Raw genomic sequence first — 27273 nt, 5'->3', positions numbered from 1 at the left:
GCTGACACGGTTGGATACAACAGACACGCGTGTTGGACGAGTATTGGTGAATGTCGTGTCCGAAATGTGTCCGACACGCGGATACGGCAATTCAGCGAAGTATCCGTGTTTCATAGATAAATACAGATATCTTCAAGTATAGTTAGAACTCAATCTACTAAAAATTTGTCTAAAATCTTTATTAATTTAAGTATTGGAGTCCTTTTGTAGGTATTAGTTCCACCTCCCCACGAAGATCTCGACACCCCTTGCTAACTTAATTTTTCTTGTATATATTTAAAGTTGTATACTAAAAAATATCATGGACTCTTCCTTTTACATTTAATTCTTACTCTTCAAAATCTCTTATCTTGCTGTCGCCGCTCAAAAATTTCCCCAAATAAACAAGTTCAGCGTTGCACACTTACATGCTTTCTTAAAATATAAATTTTGTAATATCAATTATTTTAGAATTACTTATTTTATAATATCAATTTTGTACTATCGTCGTATTTAATATCAACGGACTACCGATATACAATTTTAATTGGTGTCGATCTCATTTGACTGTTTGTACACTCCAATTGAATGACAAATAATTCCTTCTTGAAGATAAATAGATAATATGTGAATTTATTAATGAAACACATTACAATCGGTCTCAAATTAAAGACGCAATTAAAATATCTATTTTTTTTAGAATAATACTACACATTTAAAAATTTTTATTAATTAAATTTAATTAAGTTGATGTAATATCAACAAAAATCAATTAAGAATAATATTACTCCAACTTTTATTATTTAATTTGGTTAAATTTAATTCATAAAAAGATTTAGATGTGTAGTATTACTCATTTTTTTAATATAATATTTGACACTTTTAAATGATTGTTTAATGTATATGTTATTTTGTAATTTAATGCAATACTTGTGGAACATTCGCTACCTCTGTTATCCACTTAACAATGTTTTCTTTTCCATTTTTTTTTTTGGGTGGAACAATTAATCAGAATACAAAATATAAAATGTAAAGGCAAGATATAAACTTCATTTTTTTTTATGTCTGATATTGACATCAATAACTAAAATATTAACATTCTGAATTCATTATTAAAACAAAATACTTCTATAAACAATTTTTTGCTCATTTTTTTGGTTTTAAAGTTTTTTTTATAGTGTATGAAAATGGCAGCTGTTTGTAAAAGCACGGAAAGAAGTATAGTTGAAGATCATTTAAAGCACGATGAACTTCTCTAAGATGAAGACCAGGTTAGGATGTGTTTAGAAACACTGAAAATCTAAATTTATTTTAATATTTTTTTAATTTTAATATAATCAATTAATTTGATACAAATTATATTTGGATGTTTTAGCTGAAAAAGTTGTTTTAGATTAATCTGTTTTGTTTGGATAGTCTGAAAATAATAATTTTTTATCAATGTACTAAAATGGATATAAATATATTAATTGAATAATAAAATAAAGAAAAAGTATATTTTTTGGTTTAAAAATACTCTTAGGTTTTATTTTATTTTAATTTTGATCCAAAAACTTTCAATTTACATCAAATATACCTTTAACCGCTAAATTTTTAAAAAATTTAGGATCAATCCAACAATAATTCATGACAATAGTGTCTAATTTACTTGTGTTAAAGATTGTTCTTATAAAATTATTACTACATTTGTTCCAAAGTTTTTAAAAAATTAGTCACAAAAAATATATTTGATACAAATAAAATTTTTTTAGGATAATTAAAATAAAATAAAATTTAAAAATATTCTTAAATTTTTTAACAAATTTAAGAAAAAAAATATTACAGTGAAAGGCAACATAGGAAATTAAAAGTACCTTTATTGTGCAAGAGATACTGAAGCAACAAGCTTTTGCAAAAAGTCCAAACATTAATTTTATTAAGAAAAATAAAAACATTTTTAGTTATTGGTGTTTAGGTTATAATTTAAAAAGAAAATTATAGGTAGTCAACAAAAATATTAAATAATGTGAATAATGAATACATTGGATGTTCAATTTACTAGGTGTACGGATGGTTATCCTAATATTAAGATTTTGGTGGGTAATTTGGGGGTGTAGTATATTTTTACTTTATTGGGCTAATTTTAGAATTCATTGTTCACATTATTCACAAAAGCCATGCATTGTTTACCTTGGTATAGGTAGACAATGAAAATATTAAATAATGTGAACAATAGATATATCGAATGTTCAATTTACTAGGTGTGCGGATAGTCATCCTAATATTAAGATTTAGATGGATAATTTACAGGCGTAATGTATTTTTACTTTATTGGACTAATTTTAGAGTCTATTATTCACATTATTTACAAAAATCATTATCTTCTTAACAAAATCCTTTTGATTGATGAGACAAGACTTTATTATTGGATGTGGTTGCAAAAGTTACAAAGTAGAAGTCTTTTGTGTTAGATTTAAACAAAAATTAAATCAATAATTCAAAAATTTTAAATAACTTTGTCTTAAAATTTCTTCTTCTTATACTATTGAAAAATTTAATGGCTCAATTTTTTGGTTACGGAAACTTCGTTTGTGTTGTGCATGATGATGAGTTCTTAGGGTGTTACACTAATGTGTGGGACGGCTTTTGCTCAGTTTCAGTGTGAAGAACTCGGACCATGCGAGTTCTTTGTATGGAAAAAGTGATGATCAAATCGGAGGGTCCGATTTATATTTTTAAATTTTTTTATTTTTGAAAATAAAAATTGGAGGGTCCGATTTCAACATTAAAAATTTTTTTATTTTCTAAACCACAAATTGGACCGTCCGATTTGTGATTGTTTGTTTAAAAAAACAAATCAATACAAAGAAATCGGAGGCACCGATTTGTGTAACCCATAGCAACGTAAAACACTTCTCTTTTTTTTTTTTTGAAAGCAAGAGCTCAACACAAAACAGTGGAGCAATAGTACTAACAGACACAATAGCACAACAGCAAAAAAGTTTAGAAAAAGTGAGACAATAATACCAATAAAAGTCCCCATGTCATCTCCGACATAGCCATCAACAACCAAAGGGATCTACGCCTCTCCATTCGTCAGAGCTTATCACCGTCTTGTTGATTATCTCTTCCACACCTTTGCTCTCATTCTGAAATATTCTTCTATTTCTTTCCAACCAGATGTTCCAAACAATCGCGCAGAAGCATCTCAATCGTTGCTCTCGATCCTCCTTTCTCCTCGATTCCTCTGTCCAACATAAGAAATGTTCTCTCATCGAACCAGGAAAAGATCACTGTCGGCGAAACATCGATATCCAAGCACTCTAAACATGCCAGGAAAATCCACATCCTAAAAATAGGTGGTGTACATGCTCCACATCATTATTACAGAAAACACAGATATTGTCTTCCTGGCTGATAATTCCAAACCTGCTAAGCCTGCTTTTTGTACTCACTCTACCTATCAGAACAAACCAAGTAAACAGCTCCACTCTAGGTGAAACTAAACCTTTCCAGGTAGTCTTGGTGAAGCTGTAACTGGTAACTTCCTCTGGGATTGTTTCCTCCTGTCAAACCTGCACAAATGAGTTAGTTGATAAAACACTTTTTCTATCAAATTTCTGCATCACTCGATCCTCTCTATTATTTATTAGTGTCACCAGTCTCAACACCTCGTATAATTGACTCGGAAGTTCCAGCTCCCATTGAAAGAGCTCTCTTCTCCATTGGAAATTCCAAATCCACTCTAACCCGTCCCAGAACTCACATATGACAGATCCACATTGGTTTGAAACAGAGAAAAGCCTGGGGAACCGATCCTTCAACGATCCACAGAGTAACCATACATCCTCCCAAAAGCGAGTACGCCGCCCATCACCAACCTCCATGGACAATCCTGCAACCATCTTATCCCTTATATGTTGATTCGTTATTTGTAACTGGCATATATCCTTCCAGGGGCCTCCTCTAGTAGGTAGCACTTGAGTTGACAGTAGTTCATTAGGATTTAGATTGTTACAGGAGCACACCACTTTCTTCCACAATGGGCAGTCCTCCTTGGCAAAACGCCACCACCACTTAAACAACATAGCTGTGTTATGAATCATAGCATCTCCAACTCCCAACCCTCCCAGTTTCTTAGGGGCCCGCACGACTTCCCATTTAACTAATGCCATTCCATTACTCCCATCATCGTTCCTCCACAGGAACCCCCTCTGTAGGGAGATCAATTTTTCAGCAACAGCTTTTGGCATCTTAAACAAACTCAGATAATATACTGGTAGACTATTTAAAACTGATTTGATTAGCATAAACTTTCCAGCTTTGTTTAGTACTTTTCCTTTCCACAGGCTGAGCTTCTCCTCCACTTTGTTTATTATGGGCTTCCAGGTCTTCACCAACCTCGGATTTGCTCCTAAAGAGATTCTCAAGTATTTAACTGGAAGGGAGCCTTCCTTACAATCCAACAACCGGCACATGCGCTGGACCCACGGCTCGTCATAATTTACTAGAATCAAGCTCGACTTGTCAAAATTAATGCTAAGTCCTGACATCAACTCAAAACACCTCAAGAGTCGCTTGTAGTTCTTTATAGTCTCCTCTTCTGGTGGGCTAAACAGAATTGTATCATCCGCAAATTGGAGATGCGATAACTCTACCCTATCTCTCCCAACTAATAATGGTGATATACGGCCGTTCCTGACTGCCTCTCCAATCATCCGATGTAGCACATCTACAACCAGTACAAACAAGAAAGGTGAAAGTGGGTCACCTTGACGCAATCCTCTTTCTATTTTGAACGACTTGGATGGCGAACCATTTATCATGACTGACATGGAAACTGTCGTCACACACTCCATAACCCACGATCTCCATCTAAACCCAAATCCCATCTTTTGCAATACTAAGTCCACAAAGCTCCACTTGACTCTATCATATACTTTTTGGAAGTCTAGCTTGATTGTTACTGCCTCCTCCTTCCTCCGCTTAAGCCAGTCTACAGTTTCACATGTAATGAGTGCCCCATCATATATTTTTCTACCTTTCACAAATGCACTCTGAGTCTTCTCTACTAGCTCTGGCATTACTTGTCTCATCCGCCTAACCAATACCTTGGAAATGACCTTGTATACACACCCAACCATACTGATAGGTCGCAGGTCTTTAATCTCCCTTGCACCAACGAACTTCGGAGCCAGCGCCACCCAAGTGATATTGGACTCCGCCGGTAACCTGGATGTCTGAAAAAATCCAATCACAGCTGCCGTGAATTCCGGCCCTAACTCATCCCAGCACCTCTTTATGAAATTCATGTTGTACCCGTCATAGCCTGGTGCCTTAGAAGACTCACAGTCCCACACAGCCTCCCTGATCTCCTCAGCAGACGGCAACATTTCCAACTTCACAGCATCATCCTGACCTATCCTACCCACCAGACCATTCCTAAAGTTCATCATAGGAGACTCTTCCTGTTGATATAAGTCCTTATAGAAATTTCTAATAGCAATTTTTATCCTAGCATGATTCTTGACCATTCTGCCATTGATTAGCAATATATCAATCATGTTATTCCTCCTTCTTGCTGAAGCTATATTGTGAAAATATCTTGTATTTTTGTCCAACTCCTTAGCTTGTCGCGATCGGGACATCTGCTTCCAATGAATCTCTTTTCTCACATACCACCTCTCACAGCAAGTTACTAGCGCCTTTCGTCTAGCCTCCATCGTTTCATCATACACTCCACTGCTCACCATATCATCAATCTTCTTAATTTCTTCCTCAAAGGTCGTAATCTTCTTGTCCATATCACTAAAATTGGCCTTATGCCACCTCGCCAACGGGATCGTCAACGCCTTCAATTTATCTGTGAATTGTATCTGCCCCAAGCCTCTCCACTCCTCTTTCACCATTATGAGAAATCATTCATGTGTAAACTAGGAATCTAAGCTTCTGAAAGGCCTTGGACCTCCCCTCTGTTTTTTGTCTTCTACTATAATAGGACAATGATCTGACAATCCCCTTGGTCCACCTTGTACCCGAGTCTCCAAAAATTGCTCTAACCACTCTAGGCTAACTAAAACTCTATCAATCCGACTACAAGAACATCCCCTAAACCATGTGAACATACGATCAGTGAGCGGCAAGTCCACTAACTCCATATCTTGTATCCAATTTTTGAATTCTTCTGCAGACCGAGGTAACCCACCAGCACCTTGTCTCTCCTCCACATGTACTATTTCATTAAAATCTCCCATATAACAACTCGGCACCTGGCATAACCTAGCTATATAGCTCAACACTTCCCACACCTGCAACTTTGCATCACTGTCATGTGCATCATATACCAAGAAAAACGCACAGTTGAAACTACTCTTTACCAGGACCCCTTCAACACACAGCCATTTCTCCCCTTTATAGCAGTTATTCGATTTAAACACCAATTCATCCCATATTAATAGAATTCCATCTGCTGCACCTTCAGAGCCTACATATTCCCAATCCGCACCATCCTGTCCCTATATTCTTGCCACATCATATATCGTCACTATCTCCCTTTTAGTCTCAATCAAACCCAACAGATCTAATCTATATTTATTCTTAAGATTCTTTACCATGCTAAACTTTTCATCACCCCTCAACCCCCTAACATTCCAAGAACCAAAAATAATTTAAAAAGCTTCTAACACACTTGTTTTTTATGTTTGGGTCTGTAGCGTCTCAGTTTCTCCTTCTGCTTTGCTACTTTCCTTTTCCGATCTATTTCTTCATTTTGTGCTTGGAGTATTGCCATGATGTCATCATCCTCATTGTATAGCATGGCTCCTGACTCATTTGCCAACTCCCAAGTTCTTCGGTTCTCCAGTATCTGTTCCTCCAAACTCGAAGGCTGAGAATCACCGTCTTCTGCACCTGACATTCCTAGCTCGTCCCCACGATCGTTCCCTTCACTTCCGTCCTCCTCGTGCCCGACAACCAACCTCTTCTCCCTTTGAGCAATAACCTGACCTCCATCAATTCCAACTTCAAGTTGTTCATAGGTTGCCGCACACACCTCTTGACTCACGTGCCTTCCTTGATTGCCGCCTCCAGCTACAACCACACCTTCCTCTGCATCAACCACATTCAATCTTCTCCTATCACCGGCTCCCCTTTGATTATGTTCCTTATCCTCATTAGTCCTACAATTAATTCTGGTCGCCGAATCTGTTGCCCTGTAGCCATCCTTGGAGACGGGATCTTCACACGCCGGCCCTCCCAGCCCGACTTCATCAGTGAGAGTTGGAGCAGCTACACCGCGGCGCAACCTATTGGCAAGGATCGGTGAGTGTCGACTTCTCCCGTACCCAGCCCCAGCGAACATGTCTGCGCCATCCTCGAAGGTTCGCTTGCTGTTGGTGCTGCACCCAAACCAGTCGTTCACATTTTTTCGTGGATTGGTGAGCACCCGACCTGGATCTCCCAGCTCAGGCCCAGTTGCAGATTCGCTTGCTTCAGATGATGTTGGGCCTGTCTGGCCCTCAACCCTTGTATCCGTTCTGCTTTTGTGACTGGCCCAAACTGTATTTAGGGAAGCTGCTTTCTATTTGGCCTTAGTGGACCCCCTTCCTAATCCATTTAAAACACACGTGACTGTCCTCTTAGACCCTGCCTCCTCCCTTGTAACGGTACTCGCCCAAAATTCTGCCATTCCTTGATTATCGCCAATAATTTCTTGATCAGTTACGATTTTCAAGCGATTATGGTAATTATTATCATCAGTCCATTCATTCAAAAAACTGTGTGGAATTCCGAGTCTGCCATTATCTTCTTCCTCTCTTCGTGTTACCAGTAACAGCATCTCCTCTTCATGACCGCCCTCATCCACTGAATCATATTGATGTCGCTGCAACAAGTCAACTCCTGGCCCCTTACTCGTTTTGCCGTGATTTCTTTGCTCACTGTTCGTTATCTTTTGATCACCAAGTCTTTCAGTACAGTGCAGGTCACACGCCTCATGTCCAATCTCCTTTACTATGACATCATATCCCCCGGTTCCAACATTGATATGGATCCATTCTTGGATCCCGTCTATGACACACGTATCAATCTGCACGCGACCTACCGTGAAAGAACTGCACAATTCAGTCTCTCTAGCACATCTAACTACTTCGCCCCATTGGCCTCCTATCCTTTTAAAAGTGTCCACAGACCATGCATGTAACGAAACTCCGAAGCACTCGAGCCACACTCTACGAGTTTCACTGTGTTCAGACTCCTCCCACCTCCATACACTGTGAAATAAGTGGAGTAGGTGATTCATGTTCAACGTGTAGGTTTCTTCAGCATGTACAGCACTATTGAAAGTCAATAGAGCTTTGTAAGCTCCCATTTTCCTGACCTGGACAACATTAGGAAAGTTCTTCGCAATCGTTTCCTTCAGAGAGTCAAAGTTGATAGGCTTCGTCGTGCCCCCAACAAGGCTTCGCTGCAGCCAAACCAAATTTTCTTCCGCCACTGCTACCTCTAGCTTTTTCGTCCAACCATTTTTATGCAGGTCTTTTTCGACTTCCTTCATTCGTAACTCACGACCAGATGACCCAGCATCAGTCGGCACTACTTTGCTTTGTGGTTTCCGAGCCAACAGATTTTGTGTGTCCGCACCTCTCTCTCCACTACTCGTGGCCGTTACCCCCGATGATCTTCGATACTTAGCTTCCCTTACAAAAATAATCTTACCTCTCAGCCGCAGTCGATTCATCTCCGTTGTAGCTTTCAACGCCCCTCCTTTCGTTGTGTACCGAATGAAAGCAAACATGTAGATACTTACGCTTTTTCGCTTTCAGGATAAATATATATCATTGATGCGTCCCGTCTAGTTGAACAAATAGAACAATTCTCGTTTTGATATGTCTTCAGGGAGGTTACTGACAAAAACGGTGAAGGACTCATTCTCCAGTCGGCGATACTCCTCTCGGTTCCAAACCCTAGGATCCTTGTCATATTCCCTAAATTTACCCCTCCCAGTGTTTCCCACCCAGACTTCGCGCTCTCTCTCTCACGCTCTCTCACTCTCATTTTTTCTCTAGAAGCCCCTTAAAATAAAATACTTCTCTTCTCACACAATCCTGTGACACACGTCTCTCTCTCACACACGAAAAAGAATTTGCGAAATTTAATAGTTTCAACGATGTTAGGTGGGTAGCACGTGTAATTGAATTCAATTTAAGGGGGTCCCTTCTTGTCGGTTGCAGCGATATTCAAGAAGCAAAGCCATGCTTTCTGCATGGATATTAGTAAGTTCCACCAATTATTCAAATTTGATGTTGATGGAGAATGGAATATTAAGGTCCCCATGATGATTAGCAGATATTGCTATTTGCTAATAAGTAATAATTCTGCTTTTTCTTTTTCTTTTAAAAAAAATGGTCGAAACTCGAAAGAATATCGTAAAAAAAATAAGCAGACTGCATTTGATGTTTTCAGCTTCTTGTTGGTCCCGTCTCATTATGTCTCCAACTCAATCGCAGCAAACAACTTGGAATTCACCTTAAATAATAAGGATGGTCACCTCTCCAGTGGGGCAATTTTCTCACGAAAGCTTCAATTTTTTTTTTTTGGACAGACAGTACCAATTCCTTTTTTTTCCCATTATCCACAAAAATAAATACACAATTACATACTCAAACAATAAATTATCTTAATGTTATATTTTAAAAGAAAAAATTGTCAGTTAATTAAAAATAGTGTAATAATTGATAAGCATTAAATGATCATAACCTTAATACTGTTTCTACGAGAAGGAATTAATGTTTGAGTAATTACTTAAATCTTAAAGTTTTTAAAATTAAATATTTTTGTCTTTTAAATTTTTAAATACACAAAATAGTGTCTGGCATTTATTTTCGTTAAACAATATAATTCTTCTTTAATGGTGACGACTCACATGAAATATTAATTCAGGCACATGATCGTTAAATGTTTATATGTGCGAGCTGGACAAATTAAGCTCAAGGTAAAATATAAAACAATACTAAAAAATTTAAAAACTCAAAATAGCCCTTGAAAAATTTTATGTTAAATGAGAGTTTTTCTATCTCTTTAAACTATACTAACTCATTCTTTTTTTTAATCATTAAAGAATGATCAAAGAATATCATATCTACAAATTAAATTAAATTAAATCAATATCTTACGTGATCAAAAATAAATATAAGTTCATTTATTTTAATTTTTTTAAAATGGTACCTTTTTAAAATTAATTTATAATTTAATATTTAAAATATATAATTTTTTGTATATATAAATAATTAAATTTGAGATAAATAGACTAAAATTTTTAGAAATTAAAATTTATTACTTTAAAAATAATTATATATAAATAATTCAAAGGGACTATTTTAAAAAATTTTAAAATTTTTTAATAACTGTTTAAGATTTTTAAATTTTTTTGTGAGTGTTTTATACTTTATCTTAAGAACTGATTTATCTAGATTACACACGTAAAAATTTGATCATATGTGCAAGTCAACGTCAGCAGCAGTTATCATTAGTGATTAATGGAGGGGACCTTATTGTCTAACGAAAGTAAATCTTAGGGATTATTTTGTGAATTTTAAAATTTAAGAGACTAAAGTGTCTAATTTTAAAAATTTTAGGGAAAGACATATAATCAAATTAAAATTAGGACATTTATATAATTTTGTTGGTCAATTATTTTATTAAAATAAAATATCCGTGTTAAGTGTTAATCCTTGTAAACTCCATATGCATATCATTAACTAATTAATTTTAACGAGATTTTGTGGTGCCTTTTAAGTTTTAAATTGTTTTCTAACTTACCTAAAATAAAATGTTTGTATTAGACACTTATGCGCGTAATAAATTACCGTTAATACCAACATTAATTTCTTATTAATATTAATGACTTATGCCACATCTCCAAGGCTCCAAGCAAACTTCCATGTTTCTTTTTAAGAGAATACATAATGAAAGTTTTAACGCACTTATTAACCGCGTAAAAATTTAAAGAATTAACATTTAATTTGTATTTTTATAATAAAAATATTAAATATTTGTTAATAAGGCTCTTTTAGATTGAAATTTTTTCTAGAGTAAAGTGACAATTAAATTTTTAAAAATTTCGAAAAAAAAGTATCAATTTGGTCCCATAATAGCAATATATATTTTATATTCTATCAAGTTATCACGTAAAATTTAATGGTGGTGTTTATATGTATCATTAACTATTGTGACTTATCTATTTATGAAAAATTATTATGTAAATAATAATTTTTGAAATAAAATTTCACCCATTTTAATAAAATTCGTTATAAATAGATAACAGTTGATAAATGTTATATAAAAACTCAAAACGTAATGTCTAAAGCTATATTGTTTTTATGCTCATGTATAGTAACGAGACACATCACTATAGAAAATAAATTAAAATACATAGACATATAATTTCATTTTATTTGGCACTATTTATTGATAAAAAGATACACATATCCACTATTTACTATGTTAGAAAATCTAATTGATTTTTTTTTCTAAAACTAATTAGTTTTAAGTCTAAATATTTAATGATGTAATTGTCACTCTACTTTTTTTTTTTTTTTAATATGAAACAATTTGTTTTAATTAAAGCACGTGTTAACTAACTCTATAATTTAAGAGTTCTGGCTATGTTAGTTGGATCACGTGTGACGGTATTGAATTCAAGGATGCGTTCTTCAGTTCTGTCGGGTCAGGAGCGCAGCGACGCTGAAAACTGGAACCCAAACATTTGTTGTGACACGCTGCAATTTTTCTACCACTATTATTGCCCCTTCGTTTTCTTTTTTCTTCTCACCAATTATTCAAACAAAAATGACACAACAATCAAGAGTCATCGTAAGAAAGAATAATGTGTGGGGTAAATGATTTACTTTCTTCATTGCACAATTTATTTTTTATTTTTTTGGTATTATTTCTCTTTATAGTTTATACATATAAGGAAATTTTCCTGATGGTGGGTCTCGCTTCCTTGATCCGTCTCAATCTCAATAACCTTTGGATGAGGCAGCTTTGAATGTGCTCAATAATAAGAATAGTTACTTCTCCAAAAGGAATATATAAATATATTTTAATAATCTATATTGCATCACTTTATCAGTAAATATAAAATGTTAAAGAGAATGTTTTATATATATATTTGTTTACCATAGTTAAATGTTAAATTGCTTATGATGATTTTAAAAGATTTAAAGATAGTAATTTAGCATTTCAAATAAAGTTCATCTATCCCCTACCCTTTCCAAAAAAATCTGGACACCAAGCTTTCAAGTGCATTTTTTATGCTGTAAATTATGTGACTATTTTTATCCTTATATAAATATTTAATTTACTATTGATTGTTTATATGTATATTTTTTTGGTACAAAATTTTATATGTACATAGTAGTATTAGTAGCTGCAACTTGACAGAAATAAATATAAGCAGTTGGGATCGGATGAGGTAGTTGAGACTTGAGGTCTCGCTAGATTTGCTTTTAATTCCTATCGTCCCAAGTGTTACACACACCACCTACTTTCTGGTTCCACTAAATATAGTGAATTATTTCACGTTTCTTGATACTACAGAACTGCTGCTGTTTTTTTAGAAAAAAAAAAATTATAGGGAGAATTATAACATAAGCGAACTCAAACTAATTTTTTGGATTTTTAGTCTTAGAATTCGAAAAATTAGGATAATGCAAAATTAATTTTTTTTTTATGACAGACCTATTTTTTTAACTAGTTGACTACACTTTTAATTAGTTCCTTAGAGAAATCTTTTTTTTAAGTATCATTAAAGGTGGTAGCGTACACCCTATCCAATCTAATTGGGTAGGATTGCCAACCCAATCCACTACAAGTAGGATTAAGTGCGGAGCGGGTTGAGTCTCAATCCTATCCGACTAACCCGCACCCTAAATATATGTATATTATAAAAATATGTTATAGGTAGGTGTTGAACGAAAGACTTCTCACTTAGTGCAAAAAGTTTTTACCATTAAACCAAGATCTTCGACTTTTTTACGTATATACGCATGGAAAATTTATTTATTCCCAAAATGCGCATATGTGAAAACCGTTCTCAAAATGCTCAGGGCCATTTCTTACATATATGGCGGCCACGAAATGGGTTTAAACACCATTTCAGGTAAGGTGCCCACGAAATGGGAGCACCATGTCACTTAGAGCAGGCACGAAATAGAGATCTTATTTCAGGCGTGGCAGCAACAAAATGGACAGACAAAATTAGAGACGGCAGACACGATTTGGGGGCACAGCAGAGGTGTTCTCATGCATATTTCAGTAAAAAAGTCAAATATATGAAGTGTGTATTTGGCAAACGGTTAGAGAAAAGAAAAGTGATTCCACTTCTGAATGAAGCTAAAATTTGTTGCTTCTGTATTCATGTTCATAGTAGCTGGTTACTGTTAAAAAATTAGATGAAAAATTTAGTTCATTTAATATATGCTGTTGGTTTTATGAAATTTTTATTCTTTTTTATCTGAATGCTTTTTTTTTTTTCTTTGATGTACTTTATTTTTATTTTGTATAAAAAATTTTATTTTTTATTCGACTTTTTACAATTTGTAATTGTAATTATTATATAATAACAAAATAGTATTATACAAAAATGATAAAAAAAAATAATAAAAAAATATTAGACATAAAGAACCGTCAATGATAAAAAAAATTAATATGTACAAAGAAATAATAAAAATTACAAAAAATAATAATATACATAAAAAATTATAAGTGAAATAATATAAAAATTATTTATCATATAAATAAAATAAATATAATAAAAGATAAAAATATGAAAGAGAATATTATAAATTTTTATTATTTATAATTCTATTGTTATTATTTATTTTAAATTATAAATTACTATTTGTAATTTTTATTATTTCTTTGTTCATATTAAGTTTTTTTTATCATTGACTATTCTTTATGGCTAATATTTTTTTATTATTTTTTTATCATTTTTGTATAATACTATTTTATTATTATATAATAATTATAATTACAAATTGTAAAAAGTCGAATAAAAAATAAAATTTTTTATACAAAATAAAAATAGAGTACATCAAAGAATAGAAAAAAAAAATACATTCAGATAAGAGGAATCACTTCCCTTTTCTCTAACCGTTTGCCAAACACACACTTCATATATTTGGCTCTTTTACTCAAATGCGCATGGAAACACCTTTACCGTGCCCCAAACCGTGTCTGCCGTTCCTGATTTAGTCTGTCCATTTTGCTACTGCCAAGTCTGAAATGGAATCTCCATTTCGTGTCTGCTCTAAGTGACATGGTGCTTCCATTTCGTGGGCACTTTGCTTGAAATGGTGTTTAAACCCATTTCGTGGCCGCCATGCAAAAAATGGCCCTGTGCATTTTGAGAACGATTTTCACACATGCGCATTTTGGGAATAAATGAATTTTCCGTGTGTATATACGTAAAAAAGTCCAAGATTCTCAATTAGTAGTTTAACACTTTTGTTTATATAAAAACCAATTCTATTTTAGTGATACAACATTATATCACAATATTGTATATTTGTTATTAATTTAAGAAAAGACTTTTATGTAGAATTAAATATTTGGGTTATGTTGATTATGGAACGATTGTGTTGTTTATGAGATAATTGTGTTGTTTAATTTGTATTCAATTTTTAATTTGCATGGTCATTAAGTTATATAATAATATTGCATATTTGTGAAAATTCGCGAGTAGGGTTAGATATTCGCAGGTAGAGTTAGGGTTGGATTGTTCTCAATCTGAAAGTAGAGTAGGGATTGAGTTTTAGTAGCAAATTTAACCTGCAATAAGTAAAGTTAGAGTTGGGTTCAAATCCTGTCGTATCCTAACTATTGTCACCCTAAGTGTCATATTTCATTAAACCACTTTTTTTCAAAAGTTTAAATTAAAAAAAAAACACAAACTAACTTTGGTTAATTTAATGGTTAATTTATTAGTTTATTTAAACAACGGTGAGATGAATCCTACTTTATATATGCAGCAACTTATTAACCAACGATAAAATTTTAAATAGAACTCTAATTTGTCAAAAATTAATCTTTAGCCTGTCGGATTGAAAAGTACTGTAATAAAAGACACATAAATAATTATATTTTTAATATATATTCTCAAATAAATTTTTTTTAATTTGTTAGTTATATTTATTTATTTATATTGTTCTTAATTTCATAACTTATGTTTCAATTTAGAAGAAATATTTAATAATTTAATTTGAGGCAAAGTCCATGATATAGAATGTAATTTTTTTCTACTCATATAAAACTTACGTGAAACTCTTAACAAATCAACGCCGGTAAAATTGTACTCTATCTCTAACAAAGTGATGTAATCTCTAGGCTAATTAATAAGACAGTTTGCAGGGAATTTGTCTCTCTGTTTTACTTGAGGTTAACTTTTAAATGAAAGTGTTAATTAGGTGGGATAATTTTTTTGTACCAACAATAATTAAAAATGGGACAATACATGAATTTAGGCCAAAATAACCATTTTAGGTCCTTTAACAAAGACAACAAAATAAATAAATAAATTAACAAAGCATTATTTCTAAAAACAATGAAAATCAAATTAAATACCAACGTATAATTTCTTTTTTCCTTGTTAATTTATTAGAAACATAAGCTTGCTCACACCGATTTTGATACAAATTTGAAAAAAGCATTTTAATTTAAATGAATAGTATGAACATACTGAAAGAGCCTAGCAGCGGAAACAACACAAATGTCCAATCCAAAAACAATATGGAAGTACTCACATCACAATATAGCAGCAACTATAACAAGCAGATATAGCAAGTAAAGCAATAACAAGAACACGCTGAGATTTTAATGTGGAAAACCCCCTCAATGGGAGAGGTAAAAATTACGGGTCGTCCAGACCAATGAAATAACTCCACTATAATCAAATGAGGTACAAGAGAATCTCAAACAAAGCACAAAAACGTGCATATAACCAGGCAAAACATCAAATCACCAAAGCTTACAAATGAGAAGTAAGAAGATGAAATATACCCAAAAAATAGAGCTACTGTCGAAGCCAATTTCTCCCTCTGCAGACCTCTAATTAAAATCTCCACAGTCCAGAATGAAGAACAAGATGTGAAAAATCGATAGTTTAAATTTCACGTCGATCCAACGGTGAAAGAATGAGAAAATGTCGTTCAAAGATTGCTACTCTGTGTAAAAATGAAAAACCTAATTCCTCTCTTGCGAAGCCAATTTCTCCTACTGCAAACCTCCAATAAACATCTCCACCGACCAAAATGAAGAACAAGATGGGAGAAACACGCAGTTCAAATTTTAAGCCGATCCAATGGTAAACAAATGAGAAACTGTCATTTGAAATTTGCTGATTTACAAAAAAAAATGGGAATTCTGTTTTTTCCTCTTCTCTCTCTTTTGGTGGCTACTCTCTTTCTCTCAAATTGACCCCAAAATCTGATTAGGGTTGTGGCACAATGGGTGTAAAGAGACACCCTCAAAATATTGGGCTTGGGCCTCACAAAGGAGAGAAAAAACCCAACAAATCTCCCCCTTCTCGACTAGGTGGAAGCTCTCGCCATTCCGGCGATCAAACAACATGTTTCAAACTTTTCTCTTGACAATGATTTTGTCATCATATCAGCACCATTGTCATCAGTGTGAACTTTCTCAAGTTCTAACAACTTGAAATCTAACATATCCCGTATCCAATGATACCTAACATCAATATGTTTAGATCTTGCATGAAAAGTAGAATTTTTGGCAAGATGAATAGCACTTTGGCTATCACACAACAACACATAACGGTCTTGCTTAAAACTAAGTGCTGCAAGAAACTTCTTCATCCACAACAACTCTTTACATGCTTCAGTTGCTGCAATAAACTCTACCTCTGTGGTAGAAAGTGCAACACACTTCTGTAGCCTTGACTGCCATGAAATAGCTCCCCCTGCAAACTTGACCAAATAACCTGAAGTAGACTTTCGAGAATCAATATCTCCTGCCATGTCTGCATCAATAAAGCCAACTAGCAAAGGTTTCTCACCACCAAAACTTAAACTCAAGTTAGTTGTACCTTTGAGATATCTCATAATCCATTTAACAGCATTCCAATGTTCTTTACCTGGAGTAGAGAGAAAACGACTCACAGTACCAACCGCATGAGCAATGTCTGGTCTAGTACACACTATAGCATACATCAAGCTTCCAACAACTGAGGCATAAGAAATTTTATCCATTGCTTGTTTCTCCTCATCAGTGGTTGGATATTGCTTGGTGCTCAACTTAAAATGAGGAGCAAAAGAACTAGCAACACATTTGGTATCATTCATGCCAAACCTTTGAAGCACCTTCTTTATGTACTTCTCCTGTGACAAATAAAGCTTCTTAAAATCTCTATAACGAGTAATAGTCATGCCCAAAATCTGTTTGGCAGGACCCAAGTCCTTCATAGGAAAGAACTTGCTCAACTGTTTCTTCAACTCATTAATCCTCAAAGCATTCTTGCCCACAATCAAAATATCATCCACATAAAGCAAAAGAATGATAAAATCATTATCAGAAAAATTTTGCACAAATACACAATGATCTGAAATTTTCTTACGGTAACCATGCTCCCCCATAACAGATTCAAACTTCTTGTACCACTGTCTTAGAGCTTGCTTCAACCCATAAAGACTCTTCTTAAGCTTGCACACAAAATCTTCTTTTCCTTTAACAACAAATCCCTCCGGTTGCTCCATGTAGATCTCCTTATCTAAATCACCATGAAGAAAAGCTGTCTTCACATCTATTTGCTCAATCTCCAAATCAAGAGACGCTGCTAATCCAAGCACAGCACGAATGGATGACATCCTCACAACAGGAGAAAATATCTCCTCATAATCAACACCTTTTCTCTGGCTAAAACCTCTAACAACCAATCTAGCCTTATACTGAGGCTTAGAATTGTGTTCTTCATTCTTGATTCTGAATACCCATTTGTTCTTCAAAACTCGCATACCCTTCGATAGCTTCACCAACTCATAGGTATCATTCTTAAGCAAGGACTTCATTTCTTCTTGCATAGCTTCAAGCTATTGAGCTTTGCTTTCATCTTCAACAGCATCTCCAAAGCATTCAGGTTCTCCCCCATCAGTCAAAAAAATAAACTCATGTGGAGAATACCTTGACAAAGGCTTCCTCTCTCTTGTAGACCTTCTGAGTGCATTTGCAGGAATTTCCAAAGTTGGTTGTGCATCTTGATCATCATCACCAACTTCATCAAGCATTGGATCAATTGTTCCATCTTCACCAGCACTTGTATCATGCTCATTATTTTGACCTTCAACTCTACCATCTTCTACCATAGGCATAGAGGGAGTAATATCCAAGTCAGAAAAATCATCACTAGGCTGAACCATTGGCTTCTCTGCATTATCAACATCCTTCAGTTCAACAAAGACAACATCTCTACTCCGAATCACCTTCTTGCTAACAGGATCATAAAACCTGTAACCAAACTCATCCATGCCATAGCCAATAAAAATACACTGCCTAGTCTTTACATCAAGCTTAGATCTCTCATCTTTAGGAATATGAACAAAAGTTTTACATCCAAAGACTCCTAAATGATCATAAGAAACATCTTTACCTGACCATACCTTCTCTGGCACTTCAAATTGCAAGGGAACACATGGTGTCCGATTCAAGACATGAACAACAGTTATCAAACCTTCACCCGAAAAGGATTTTGCCAATCCAGACTATGACAATAAGCACCTAACTCTTTCAACCAATGTTCTGTTCATCCTTTCAGCCAAGCCATTCAATTGAGGAGTCTTTGGAGGAGTCTTCTGATGTCTTATACCATGCTCTTTACAATAAGCATCAAATGGACTTGAGTACTCACCACCATTGTCAGTACGAATGCATTTCAACTTCTTCCCAGTTTCTCTTTCAATAGAAGCTTGAAATTGCTTGAACACATTCAAAACTTGATCTTTGGTCTTCAAAGTGTAAACCCATAATTTTCTAGAATGATCATCTATAAAGGTTACAAAATAAATAAACCCTCAAAGTGTTCTTGTCTTCATCGGTCCACATACATCAGAATGCACCAAGTCAAGTATCTCTGGCTTCCTTGAAGGTGGATGGCTCTTGAAAGAAACCCTATTTTGTTTTCCAGCAAAGCAATGGTTGCACTTTTGCAAAGCAACCTTGCAACCAGATAAAAAATTCCTCTTGGATAACATATTCATGCCTTTCTCATTCACATGACATAATCTCTTATGACATAAATCAGTTTAATTAACAAACTCAGCAGCATTAACAACATCTTTCACAATCTTTGCTTGAGTTAAATAAAGAGTAGAGTGTTGAGTACCTCTAGCAACAACCATGGAACCCTTGGTGAGCTTCCAGCTATCACGAGAAAATGAGCTATCCAAGTCTTCATCACACAACTTACAAACAGAAAGTAAGTTCAACCGGATATCTGAAACATGCGTCACATGCTTCAAAGTCAACTTGGTACCGTTGGAGGTTTTTAAGCAAACCTGTCCAACACCGGCACATTTTGCAACACCTTGATGAGCCATTTTTACATCATTAAAATTACCAGGAGTATAAGATGTAAACAAATCCCTCCTAGATGTAATATGGATAGAAGCACCACTATCAATCTCCCAACTAGTGCTATTATCAACAACGTTAACAGATTCAAACTCCTCAACAACAAGAAAATCATCATGAGTTACATTAACCTTGTCTTCCTTGTTACCATCATCTTTATTTGTGCTCTTTTCTTTACTTGCCTTGGCTTTCTCCTTCTTTAGCTGCCAATAAAAATTCTTTACATGTCCCTTTTGACCACAATGATGACACTCAATATTCTTATACTTTTCTCGAGCCTTGCTTCTGCTTTGATCTCTACCTTTAGGACCTCGATTTTTGTTTCTCCCCCTAGACTCAGAAACAAGAACATCTGAATGTGTAGTCGATGTACTTTGTGATTCAATGTTCTAAAAACCGGTTCGGACCGGCCGGTCGAACCGGTTGAACCGTGAACCGCTACAAAAAATGACTCGGACAAATGTTAAAACCGCCAATTTCAAAAACCATAATAGAACCGTCGAATCGGACGAGAACCGGTAGGTCAAAACGAACTGTGACCCGGCCAGTTTTTTGAAAAAGGAACTAAAGGTTGTCGTTTCATTGTGCTGCACACTGACTAACCCTACCCAAACTCCATCGTCCAGATCCAGAACGCGCATCTGCCTCCTCAGTGCCTCTCTCACACTCAGTCCAGGGCTCCTCTCTTCGAGCTCCTGGTCGTCCGTTTAGCCACCGCCAGCTACCGCCGCCGTCGGAACTTCGAACAGCCACCGCATGCTCCCTCACTTCCCCTCCATCGTGCCGCAGCCATCGCAATCTTCCATCGCGCAGCCACCGTGCGAATGTGGAAGCCTCTGTCGCGCAGGTTCCCCACTTCTCCTCCTTCTCCTCATTCAGATACAAGTATACAGCGCCCCCACCCCCAAAATACAAACCCTAGGTTACTCCCCCACTGCCGCAAGGGTCTCACTCAACGCCGCCGTTGCGCTCAGACACCATCGTGTCTTCGTCTGGTCGTCTGCGGCTCCACGCTTCTTCCTCATTCAACAATTGGTGCGTCTTCCTCGAGCTCACGAAGGCAATGGCTTCATTTTTTTTAAAATTTTCATTCTGATTTTTTATCTTTGCTCAGAACATTGATTCAATGATTTTTTTGAGATTCTGCTAGAACATTGATTTTTTTTTTTGGATTCTGTTAGTGTTATTCAGATTGAAATTTAAATCATTGATTAGCTCTGCTCCTGTGCTGTATTATACTATTTTCTTGTTTTGGATGGAATCATTGAATAATTAGTTAATTTAGTTCAGTTAATCTTTGTTAAAATTAGACTGATTTAGTTCACTGCTTAATCTTGTTAACCTTGCTTTAGTTACCAAGTTGCTTGCTGCTTCAATTTAAAGGGATTGTGAACTTTGGTTTAAGCTGTGATTGAAGTTTCCTTCCTTTGGGTGTTCTTCACTTTTCCAGTGAAGCTTAGTCTTTGATTCTTTAAGCATACAGGTTCAAGTTATTATTCTCAGCAATGCTGATTCTTAGATATTTCTTTCTTTGTTGCTTTGTTTTAAATGTTCCTATAGGTGTTGTGTTGCTGCTGTGTTTTAAATGTTCCTTTGATTCTTTGTTGTGTTGTTGCTGTGTTATCTTTCTTTTTTTTGAATGTTTGTATTGATTTGCTGTTCGAGGACCTGCACACCAACTTGCATTCTTGCAATGAAGCTTTCCATGTTAAAACTGTTTTTGCATACGAAATGAATGTGGTTTGATAATTTCTAATTGATATAACTTATTGTGGGATGAACTAGAGATTACTTTGAAGGTGTTGGGAAGGAAAGGGGGTTATTGAGCAATTGAAGAGTTGATAGTGCTAGCCTTTTTTTTGCTATTAATCATTGTGCTGAACTTGTTAAAATTGATTTGAAAACTCTGTTAATTTATCTTGTTAAAATTATGTTTGAAAATTTTGTTAATCTTAGTTAAATATCGTTTATTTTTGTTAATCTTGGTGTGTTTATTTATATTTTATTTATTATTTTATTATAAAATAGTTATTTCGGTTGAACCATGATTAAACCGGTTAGACCAATAAACCAGTGAACTAATCACTAGAACGGTTTGATTACCGGTTTGGTTTTCAGAACCTTGCTTTCTTCTCATCTCTTCATTCAAAACATTGCTCTTGGTAAGATCCATAGAGATTACACCATCAGGAGCAGAATTGGACAATGACATTCTGAGAATTTCCCATGAGTCTGGTAAGGAACCAAGAAGTAACAATCCTTGAACCTCTTCATCAAATTTGATACCCATGGAAGATAACTGATTCATAATTTCTTGGAAATTATTCAAGTGATCTGTCATTGATGTCCCATCTGTATACTTCGAAGCCAACAACTGCTTCATCAAAAACATCTTGTTATTCCCAGTTTTTTGAGCATACAACTGTTCAAGCTTAATCCAAAGGGTCCGAGCATGTGTCTCTCCAATAATATGGTTCAACACATTATCGTCAACCCACTGCTTAATATATCCACAGACTTGTCTATGCAACAAAGTTCAATCATCATCAGATTTATCAGTAGGCTTCTCTGTACCAAAAACTGGTTCTTGACATAAAGCAAATCTTCCATCTTTGACTTCTACAAATCATAATTAGGACCATTAAGAGTAATCATCCTACTAGTATTATTATTAGCTTCCATTGTTCATAAAATCACAAGCCCAGAAAAATACCAACAAGCTCTAATACCAGTATGAAAGAGCCTAGCAGCAGAAATGACACAAATGTCCAATCCAAGAATAATATGGAAGCACTCACACCATAATATAGCAGCAACTATAACAAGCAGATATAGCAAGTAAAGCAATAACAAGAACACACATAGATTTTAACGTGGAAAACCCCGTCAATATGAGAGGTAAAAACCACGGGTCGTCCAGACCAATGAAATAGCTCCACTATAATCAAATGAGGTACAAGAGAGTCTCAAAAAAAGCACAAAAACGTGCATATAACCAGCCAAAACATCAAATCACCAAAGCTTACAAATGAGAAGCAAGAAGATAAAATATACCCAAAAAACAGAGCTTCTGTCGAAGCCAATTTCTTCCTTTGTAGACCTCCAATTAAAATCTTCACCGTCCAGAATGAAGAAAAAGATGTGAAAAATCTACAGTTAAAATTTCACATCAATCCAACGGTGAAAGTATGAGAAACTTTCGTTCAAAGATTGTTGCACTGTGTAAAAATGGGAAACCTAATTCCTCTCTTGCGAAGCCAATTTCTCCTACTACAAACCTCTAATCAACATCTTCACCGACCAGAATGAAGAAAAAGATGAGAGGAACACGCAGTTCAAATTTCAAGCCAATCCAACGGTGAACGAATACGGAACTATCATTTGAAATTTGCTGCTTTACAAAAAAATGAGAATTCTGTTTTTCCCTCTTCTCTCTCTTTTGGTGGCTACTCTCTTTCTCTCAAATTGACCCCAAAATCTGATTAGGGTTGTGGCACAATGGGTGCAAAGAGACACTCTCAAAATGTTGGACTTGGATCTCACAAAGGAGAGAAAAAATCCAACACATACTTTTACAGTTTACTTCATTATATTTTTAACTATTATAATTATTATGCTTACACACCAAATTTGTATGTATAGTTGTTTTACATGAAAACCAAATCTTAAAATATTTTATTCTAGTTTTAGATGAATATTTTTTATTACATGATTTTATTTTTTTTTAAATAATTATTTTCTAAAATAATTTTTAAAAATCTAAATAATTATAACATGAGTATACATCCATTTTGGTCCTCAAAGAATTTCAAACTGGACATTTTAGTCCCCAACTAAAATTAATTACTCGATTGGTCCCTAACAATTAACTCCGTCAGTCACTTAGGTCCTTTACTCCGTTAATTCTAACGGAGGACAAAATAGTCACTGATAACTCTAACAGGGGACAAAATGGTCCCTGATCTCCTCTGTTCGAAAATGATACTGTTCTCTTCCAATTTCTATCATATCTCGCATAACACTAACAGTCTAACACTGTAACTTTAAACTATACAATGCACACTCTATAAATTTAATGTTCACAAGAAAAAAATCCTCCACGAGTTGAGTTGCTGATGTGGTTTGTAATTTTAGAAAGATTGAATACTAGAGATAGATTACGTAAGTTTAAGATTATACCAGAAGCAGAATCCTTTTGTGTCTCATGTAAGGATAGATTGGAGACGGTACATCACTTATTTTTTCATGTGATCGTGTATGGAAGTTGTGGGGATCAATCTTGGTGGATTGGAGTGTGATTTGGGTTTGGCCAGGAACCACCAAAGAATGCTTTGAGGTGTGGATGGATAAAAAAATAAGAAAAGATATGAAAGAAGTGTGGATGGTGTTTTTTTTTTTTTTTGTAATATGGTGCACATGGAGATGTAGAAATAACATTGTCTTTAATAATGGAGTGTTGGTATTAGAGAAGTTAAAGGAGGAAGTTGTAGAATGCACAAATTGATGGTGTCAAGATCGACAATATAGGAGTAATTGATGTACTTATGAGTGCAAATATCAAGTCTAAGGCGAATAAGAAGACATATGAAGTTGATCTTTGATGCATGATTTATTGATCTATGAAAAAGACTAATAATTCTGCAAAGTAAAAGTTGGAAGGAGAATGATCATGATTTGATGTTGTTGTATAACTGATCGGGTTCATCTTGAAGTGTCTTTGAAGGAGCCAAAATCATTATATTCTTTTGCTCCATGTTTGCTGTTTTATGCTAGTTTTTATGTTTTCGTTGTAGTTATTGCTCTGTTTTTGTTACTGTTTTTTGGAACTATGCCCACTTTGTTTGGAATTGGGTGGAGATGTAATTATCTAAAAAAAAGAAAAAAAATTCTCAACTTGTTCTCAACCAATTCATACTCAGGAAACTAATGCCTATGTTTCTCAACTAGTTGTCGTCTTCGATGGATCCCATGAATCCAAACAACAAGTCATTTGTTAAGACTTCGAAAAAGAAGGAATGAAGCACTCGGTGTCTATTTCAAATGAGAATTTGCATATGATGTCGAAGGAGAATCTTCTCATGATGTCCTAATGTCCAACAATCTATATTGCTTGCCGGAGAGTGGAGAAAGGCGTGCCCTTGGAGTAGTTGTGGAACTTGGTCTTGAGGATGTCGTGAACGTTGTCGGGGTTGGAGGTGATGTTATCAAAGACGTGTAAGTAGATGCTTTTGGTGGATGAAGTGCAGAGGAGGTGGATGTACCAGTCACAAAGATTTAGGAAGTGTGTGGTCCATGACATGTTGAGATAGGTGCAACACATGTGACAATTACACCATGGCTTAATCTTGGAGTTAAAGAGGCGGAAGGAAAAGATGGAAAAGAAGACTGTGAAGGTGAAGAAGAAGAGTATGAATGTTAGGGTTATGCGATATATGATAAAAATTGGGGAAGAACAGTGTCGTTTTCGAATAAAGGTGTCAGGGATCATTTTGTCCCTTGTTAGAGTTGTCAGGGATCATTTTGTCCCATGTTAGAGTTTTCAGGGACCATTTTGTCTTCCGTTAGAGTTAACAGAGCCAAGGACCTAAGTGACTGACGAAATTAATTATTAGAAACCAATCGAATAATTAATTTTAGTTAGGGGCTAAGATGTCTGGTTTGAAATTCTTTGAGGAACAAAATGAATATATACTCTTATAACATATATAATGCTTAAAATATAAGAAAAAAGTACAATAAAAAAAGTTTTATTAAAAAATAAAATCACATCATGATTATTTTTTAAAATCAGATTTTTTAATATTTTATTTTATTTTATTTTATTTTGTCTTTCACTGAAATAACCAAAAGTAACTATTGGTATTTTCTTCTTTCGTTGATCACAAACAATTAGTAAAGTTATAAACAACTAACTATAATAATTAATTAATTACATAGATGAAAAGCAAGAACTTAGCCCAAATTCAAATATGGTTCACCAAATTTTATTGGCTTGTTACAAAAAAAATTAACCCATCCACTTAACACTTTTATTCAAAAATCAATCTGAATTAATACAAAGAAATAAATTACTGCAAACTGTCCTATTAATTAGTCAAGAGACTGCAGCCTCACTTGGTTAGACACAAAATATAGTATAAGTGTCCATTTCTAAAAAATATAGTATAAGTGTAGAAAAAAAAAATATTTTACATTGGAGATTTTGCCTTAATTTAAATGTAGTTTTAAATGTATATTTATTTATGAACCTTAATGTTGAATCATTGTTTGTTTTTATACTATCATTTAATTAAATTTATTATTTCAGTAGGTACAATGTTTCAACTGGACTGTTTTTAATTTGGGGATAAATGGATAGATTTTATAATATGCCTTATTTAATTAACTTGTGTACAAAGATGGATTCCCAATTTTGGTCACGATCATACTGGTGTGTGGTACACCTTATTCCCCCCGGTGTACCATAGTCTTGCTCTAAAAACACGGCCATGCACTAGGTTAAAAATGATTTTGTTTTTCATATATTTATATATGATACTTTGAGTCACGCTAAAATTTGCGTTGATGATTAACTAATTATATATGGACACAGTATATAGTTCTGGAATGATAATTGAGATTAGAGGAAACCGTAAACTTTTTTTTTTTTTTGTGGGGGGAGAGAGGGAGGGATCTGCTATAATATTTTTAGAAAAATGACATAAAAAAAAATTCATTTTAATGGGCCATGCACCGTCACGTCTTGTCTTGTCTTAGTATTATGAAAAATGCATTAATTTTTAGTTCGTAGTAGTGCATCATAAATATTGAAAATTTACTTATAACAATCTTAAACAACCATTTTTTTTTTGTGGGAGAGGGAGGAAGAGAGGGATTTGCTATGATATTTTTAGAAAAATGACGTTAAAAAAAAGGTGATTTCTTCTAAACCCATGGCAATTTTGTGGGTAAGTTACCCTTGCACATGTGTCTTCATCTCAGCCGTTGATCAAAAAAATTTTCAACCTTTCACTAATTGCATTTATTGATAATAGCAAAAGCCTTTAATGAACATATACTATAACAAATACTACATTAATTATTGTATACATATACTATATAGTGTATTGGAGAACATTTATAATTATAATTTATAATCTCTAACTTGTTTTTCATTTTATAAAATACCCTCCATCACTTTCTTAAATTCAACATGCATGTCTCACAAGCCTTTAATTCATGTTTCACTTCCTGGAAAACGCATAGAACCCACTGCCCACTGGTTTTTTCGCCTTCGTTCTATACCTACTACCCAACCCTGGAATTTGTTATCCTAGAACCCACTACCCAACCCTGTTTGATTTTTAGTGTCCATTTAGCAAGAATGATCTCCTTCGAGTAACAGGTTCCGGAACTGGTACTCTGATTTCGTCGGATTGGCGTCGACGTCAACTCAGGAGAGGGCGAACGTTCTTTACTAATGTGGCTCCGGTAGAGAATTTTGTAGCAGAACTTATGCTAGATCCGAAGCTGTGGCTGCTGGAAGCTGGTTTACCAACATTCATTTTTCGGCTGCCTTCGAATTAGGTGCGTCGGATTAGGTAAAGGTCACCTCTCTCCGACTCTGACAGTGCATTTTTTATCCGTTGAAACTCAACCTCTGGTTCTCATCAAGGTATGCCCGATTAAGTT

The sequence above is a fragment of the Arachis hypogaea genome, chromosome 13 (genome assembly GCF_003086295.3).
Source record: "Arachis hypogaea cultivar Tifrunner chromosome 13, arahy.Tifrunner.gnm2.J5K5, whole genome shotgun sequence".
Taxonomy (NCBI): Eukaryota; Viridiplantae; Streptophyta; class Magnoliopsida; order Fabales; family Fabaceae; genus Arachis; species Arachis hypogaea.
The sequence above is the reverse complement of the archived record's forward strand: the minus strand, read 5'-3'. Positions refer to the sequence as shown.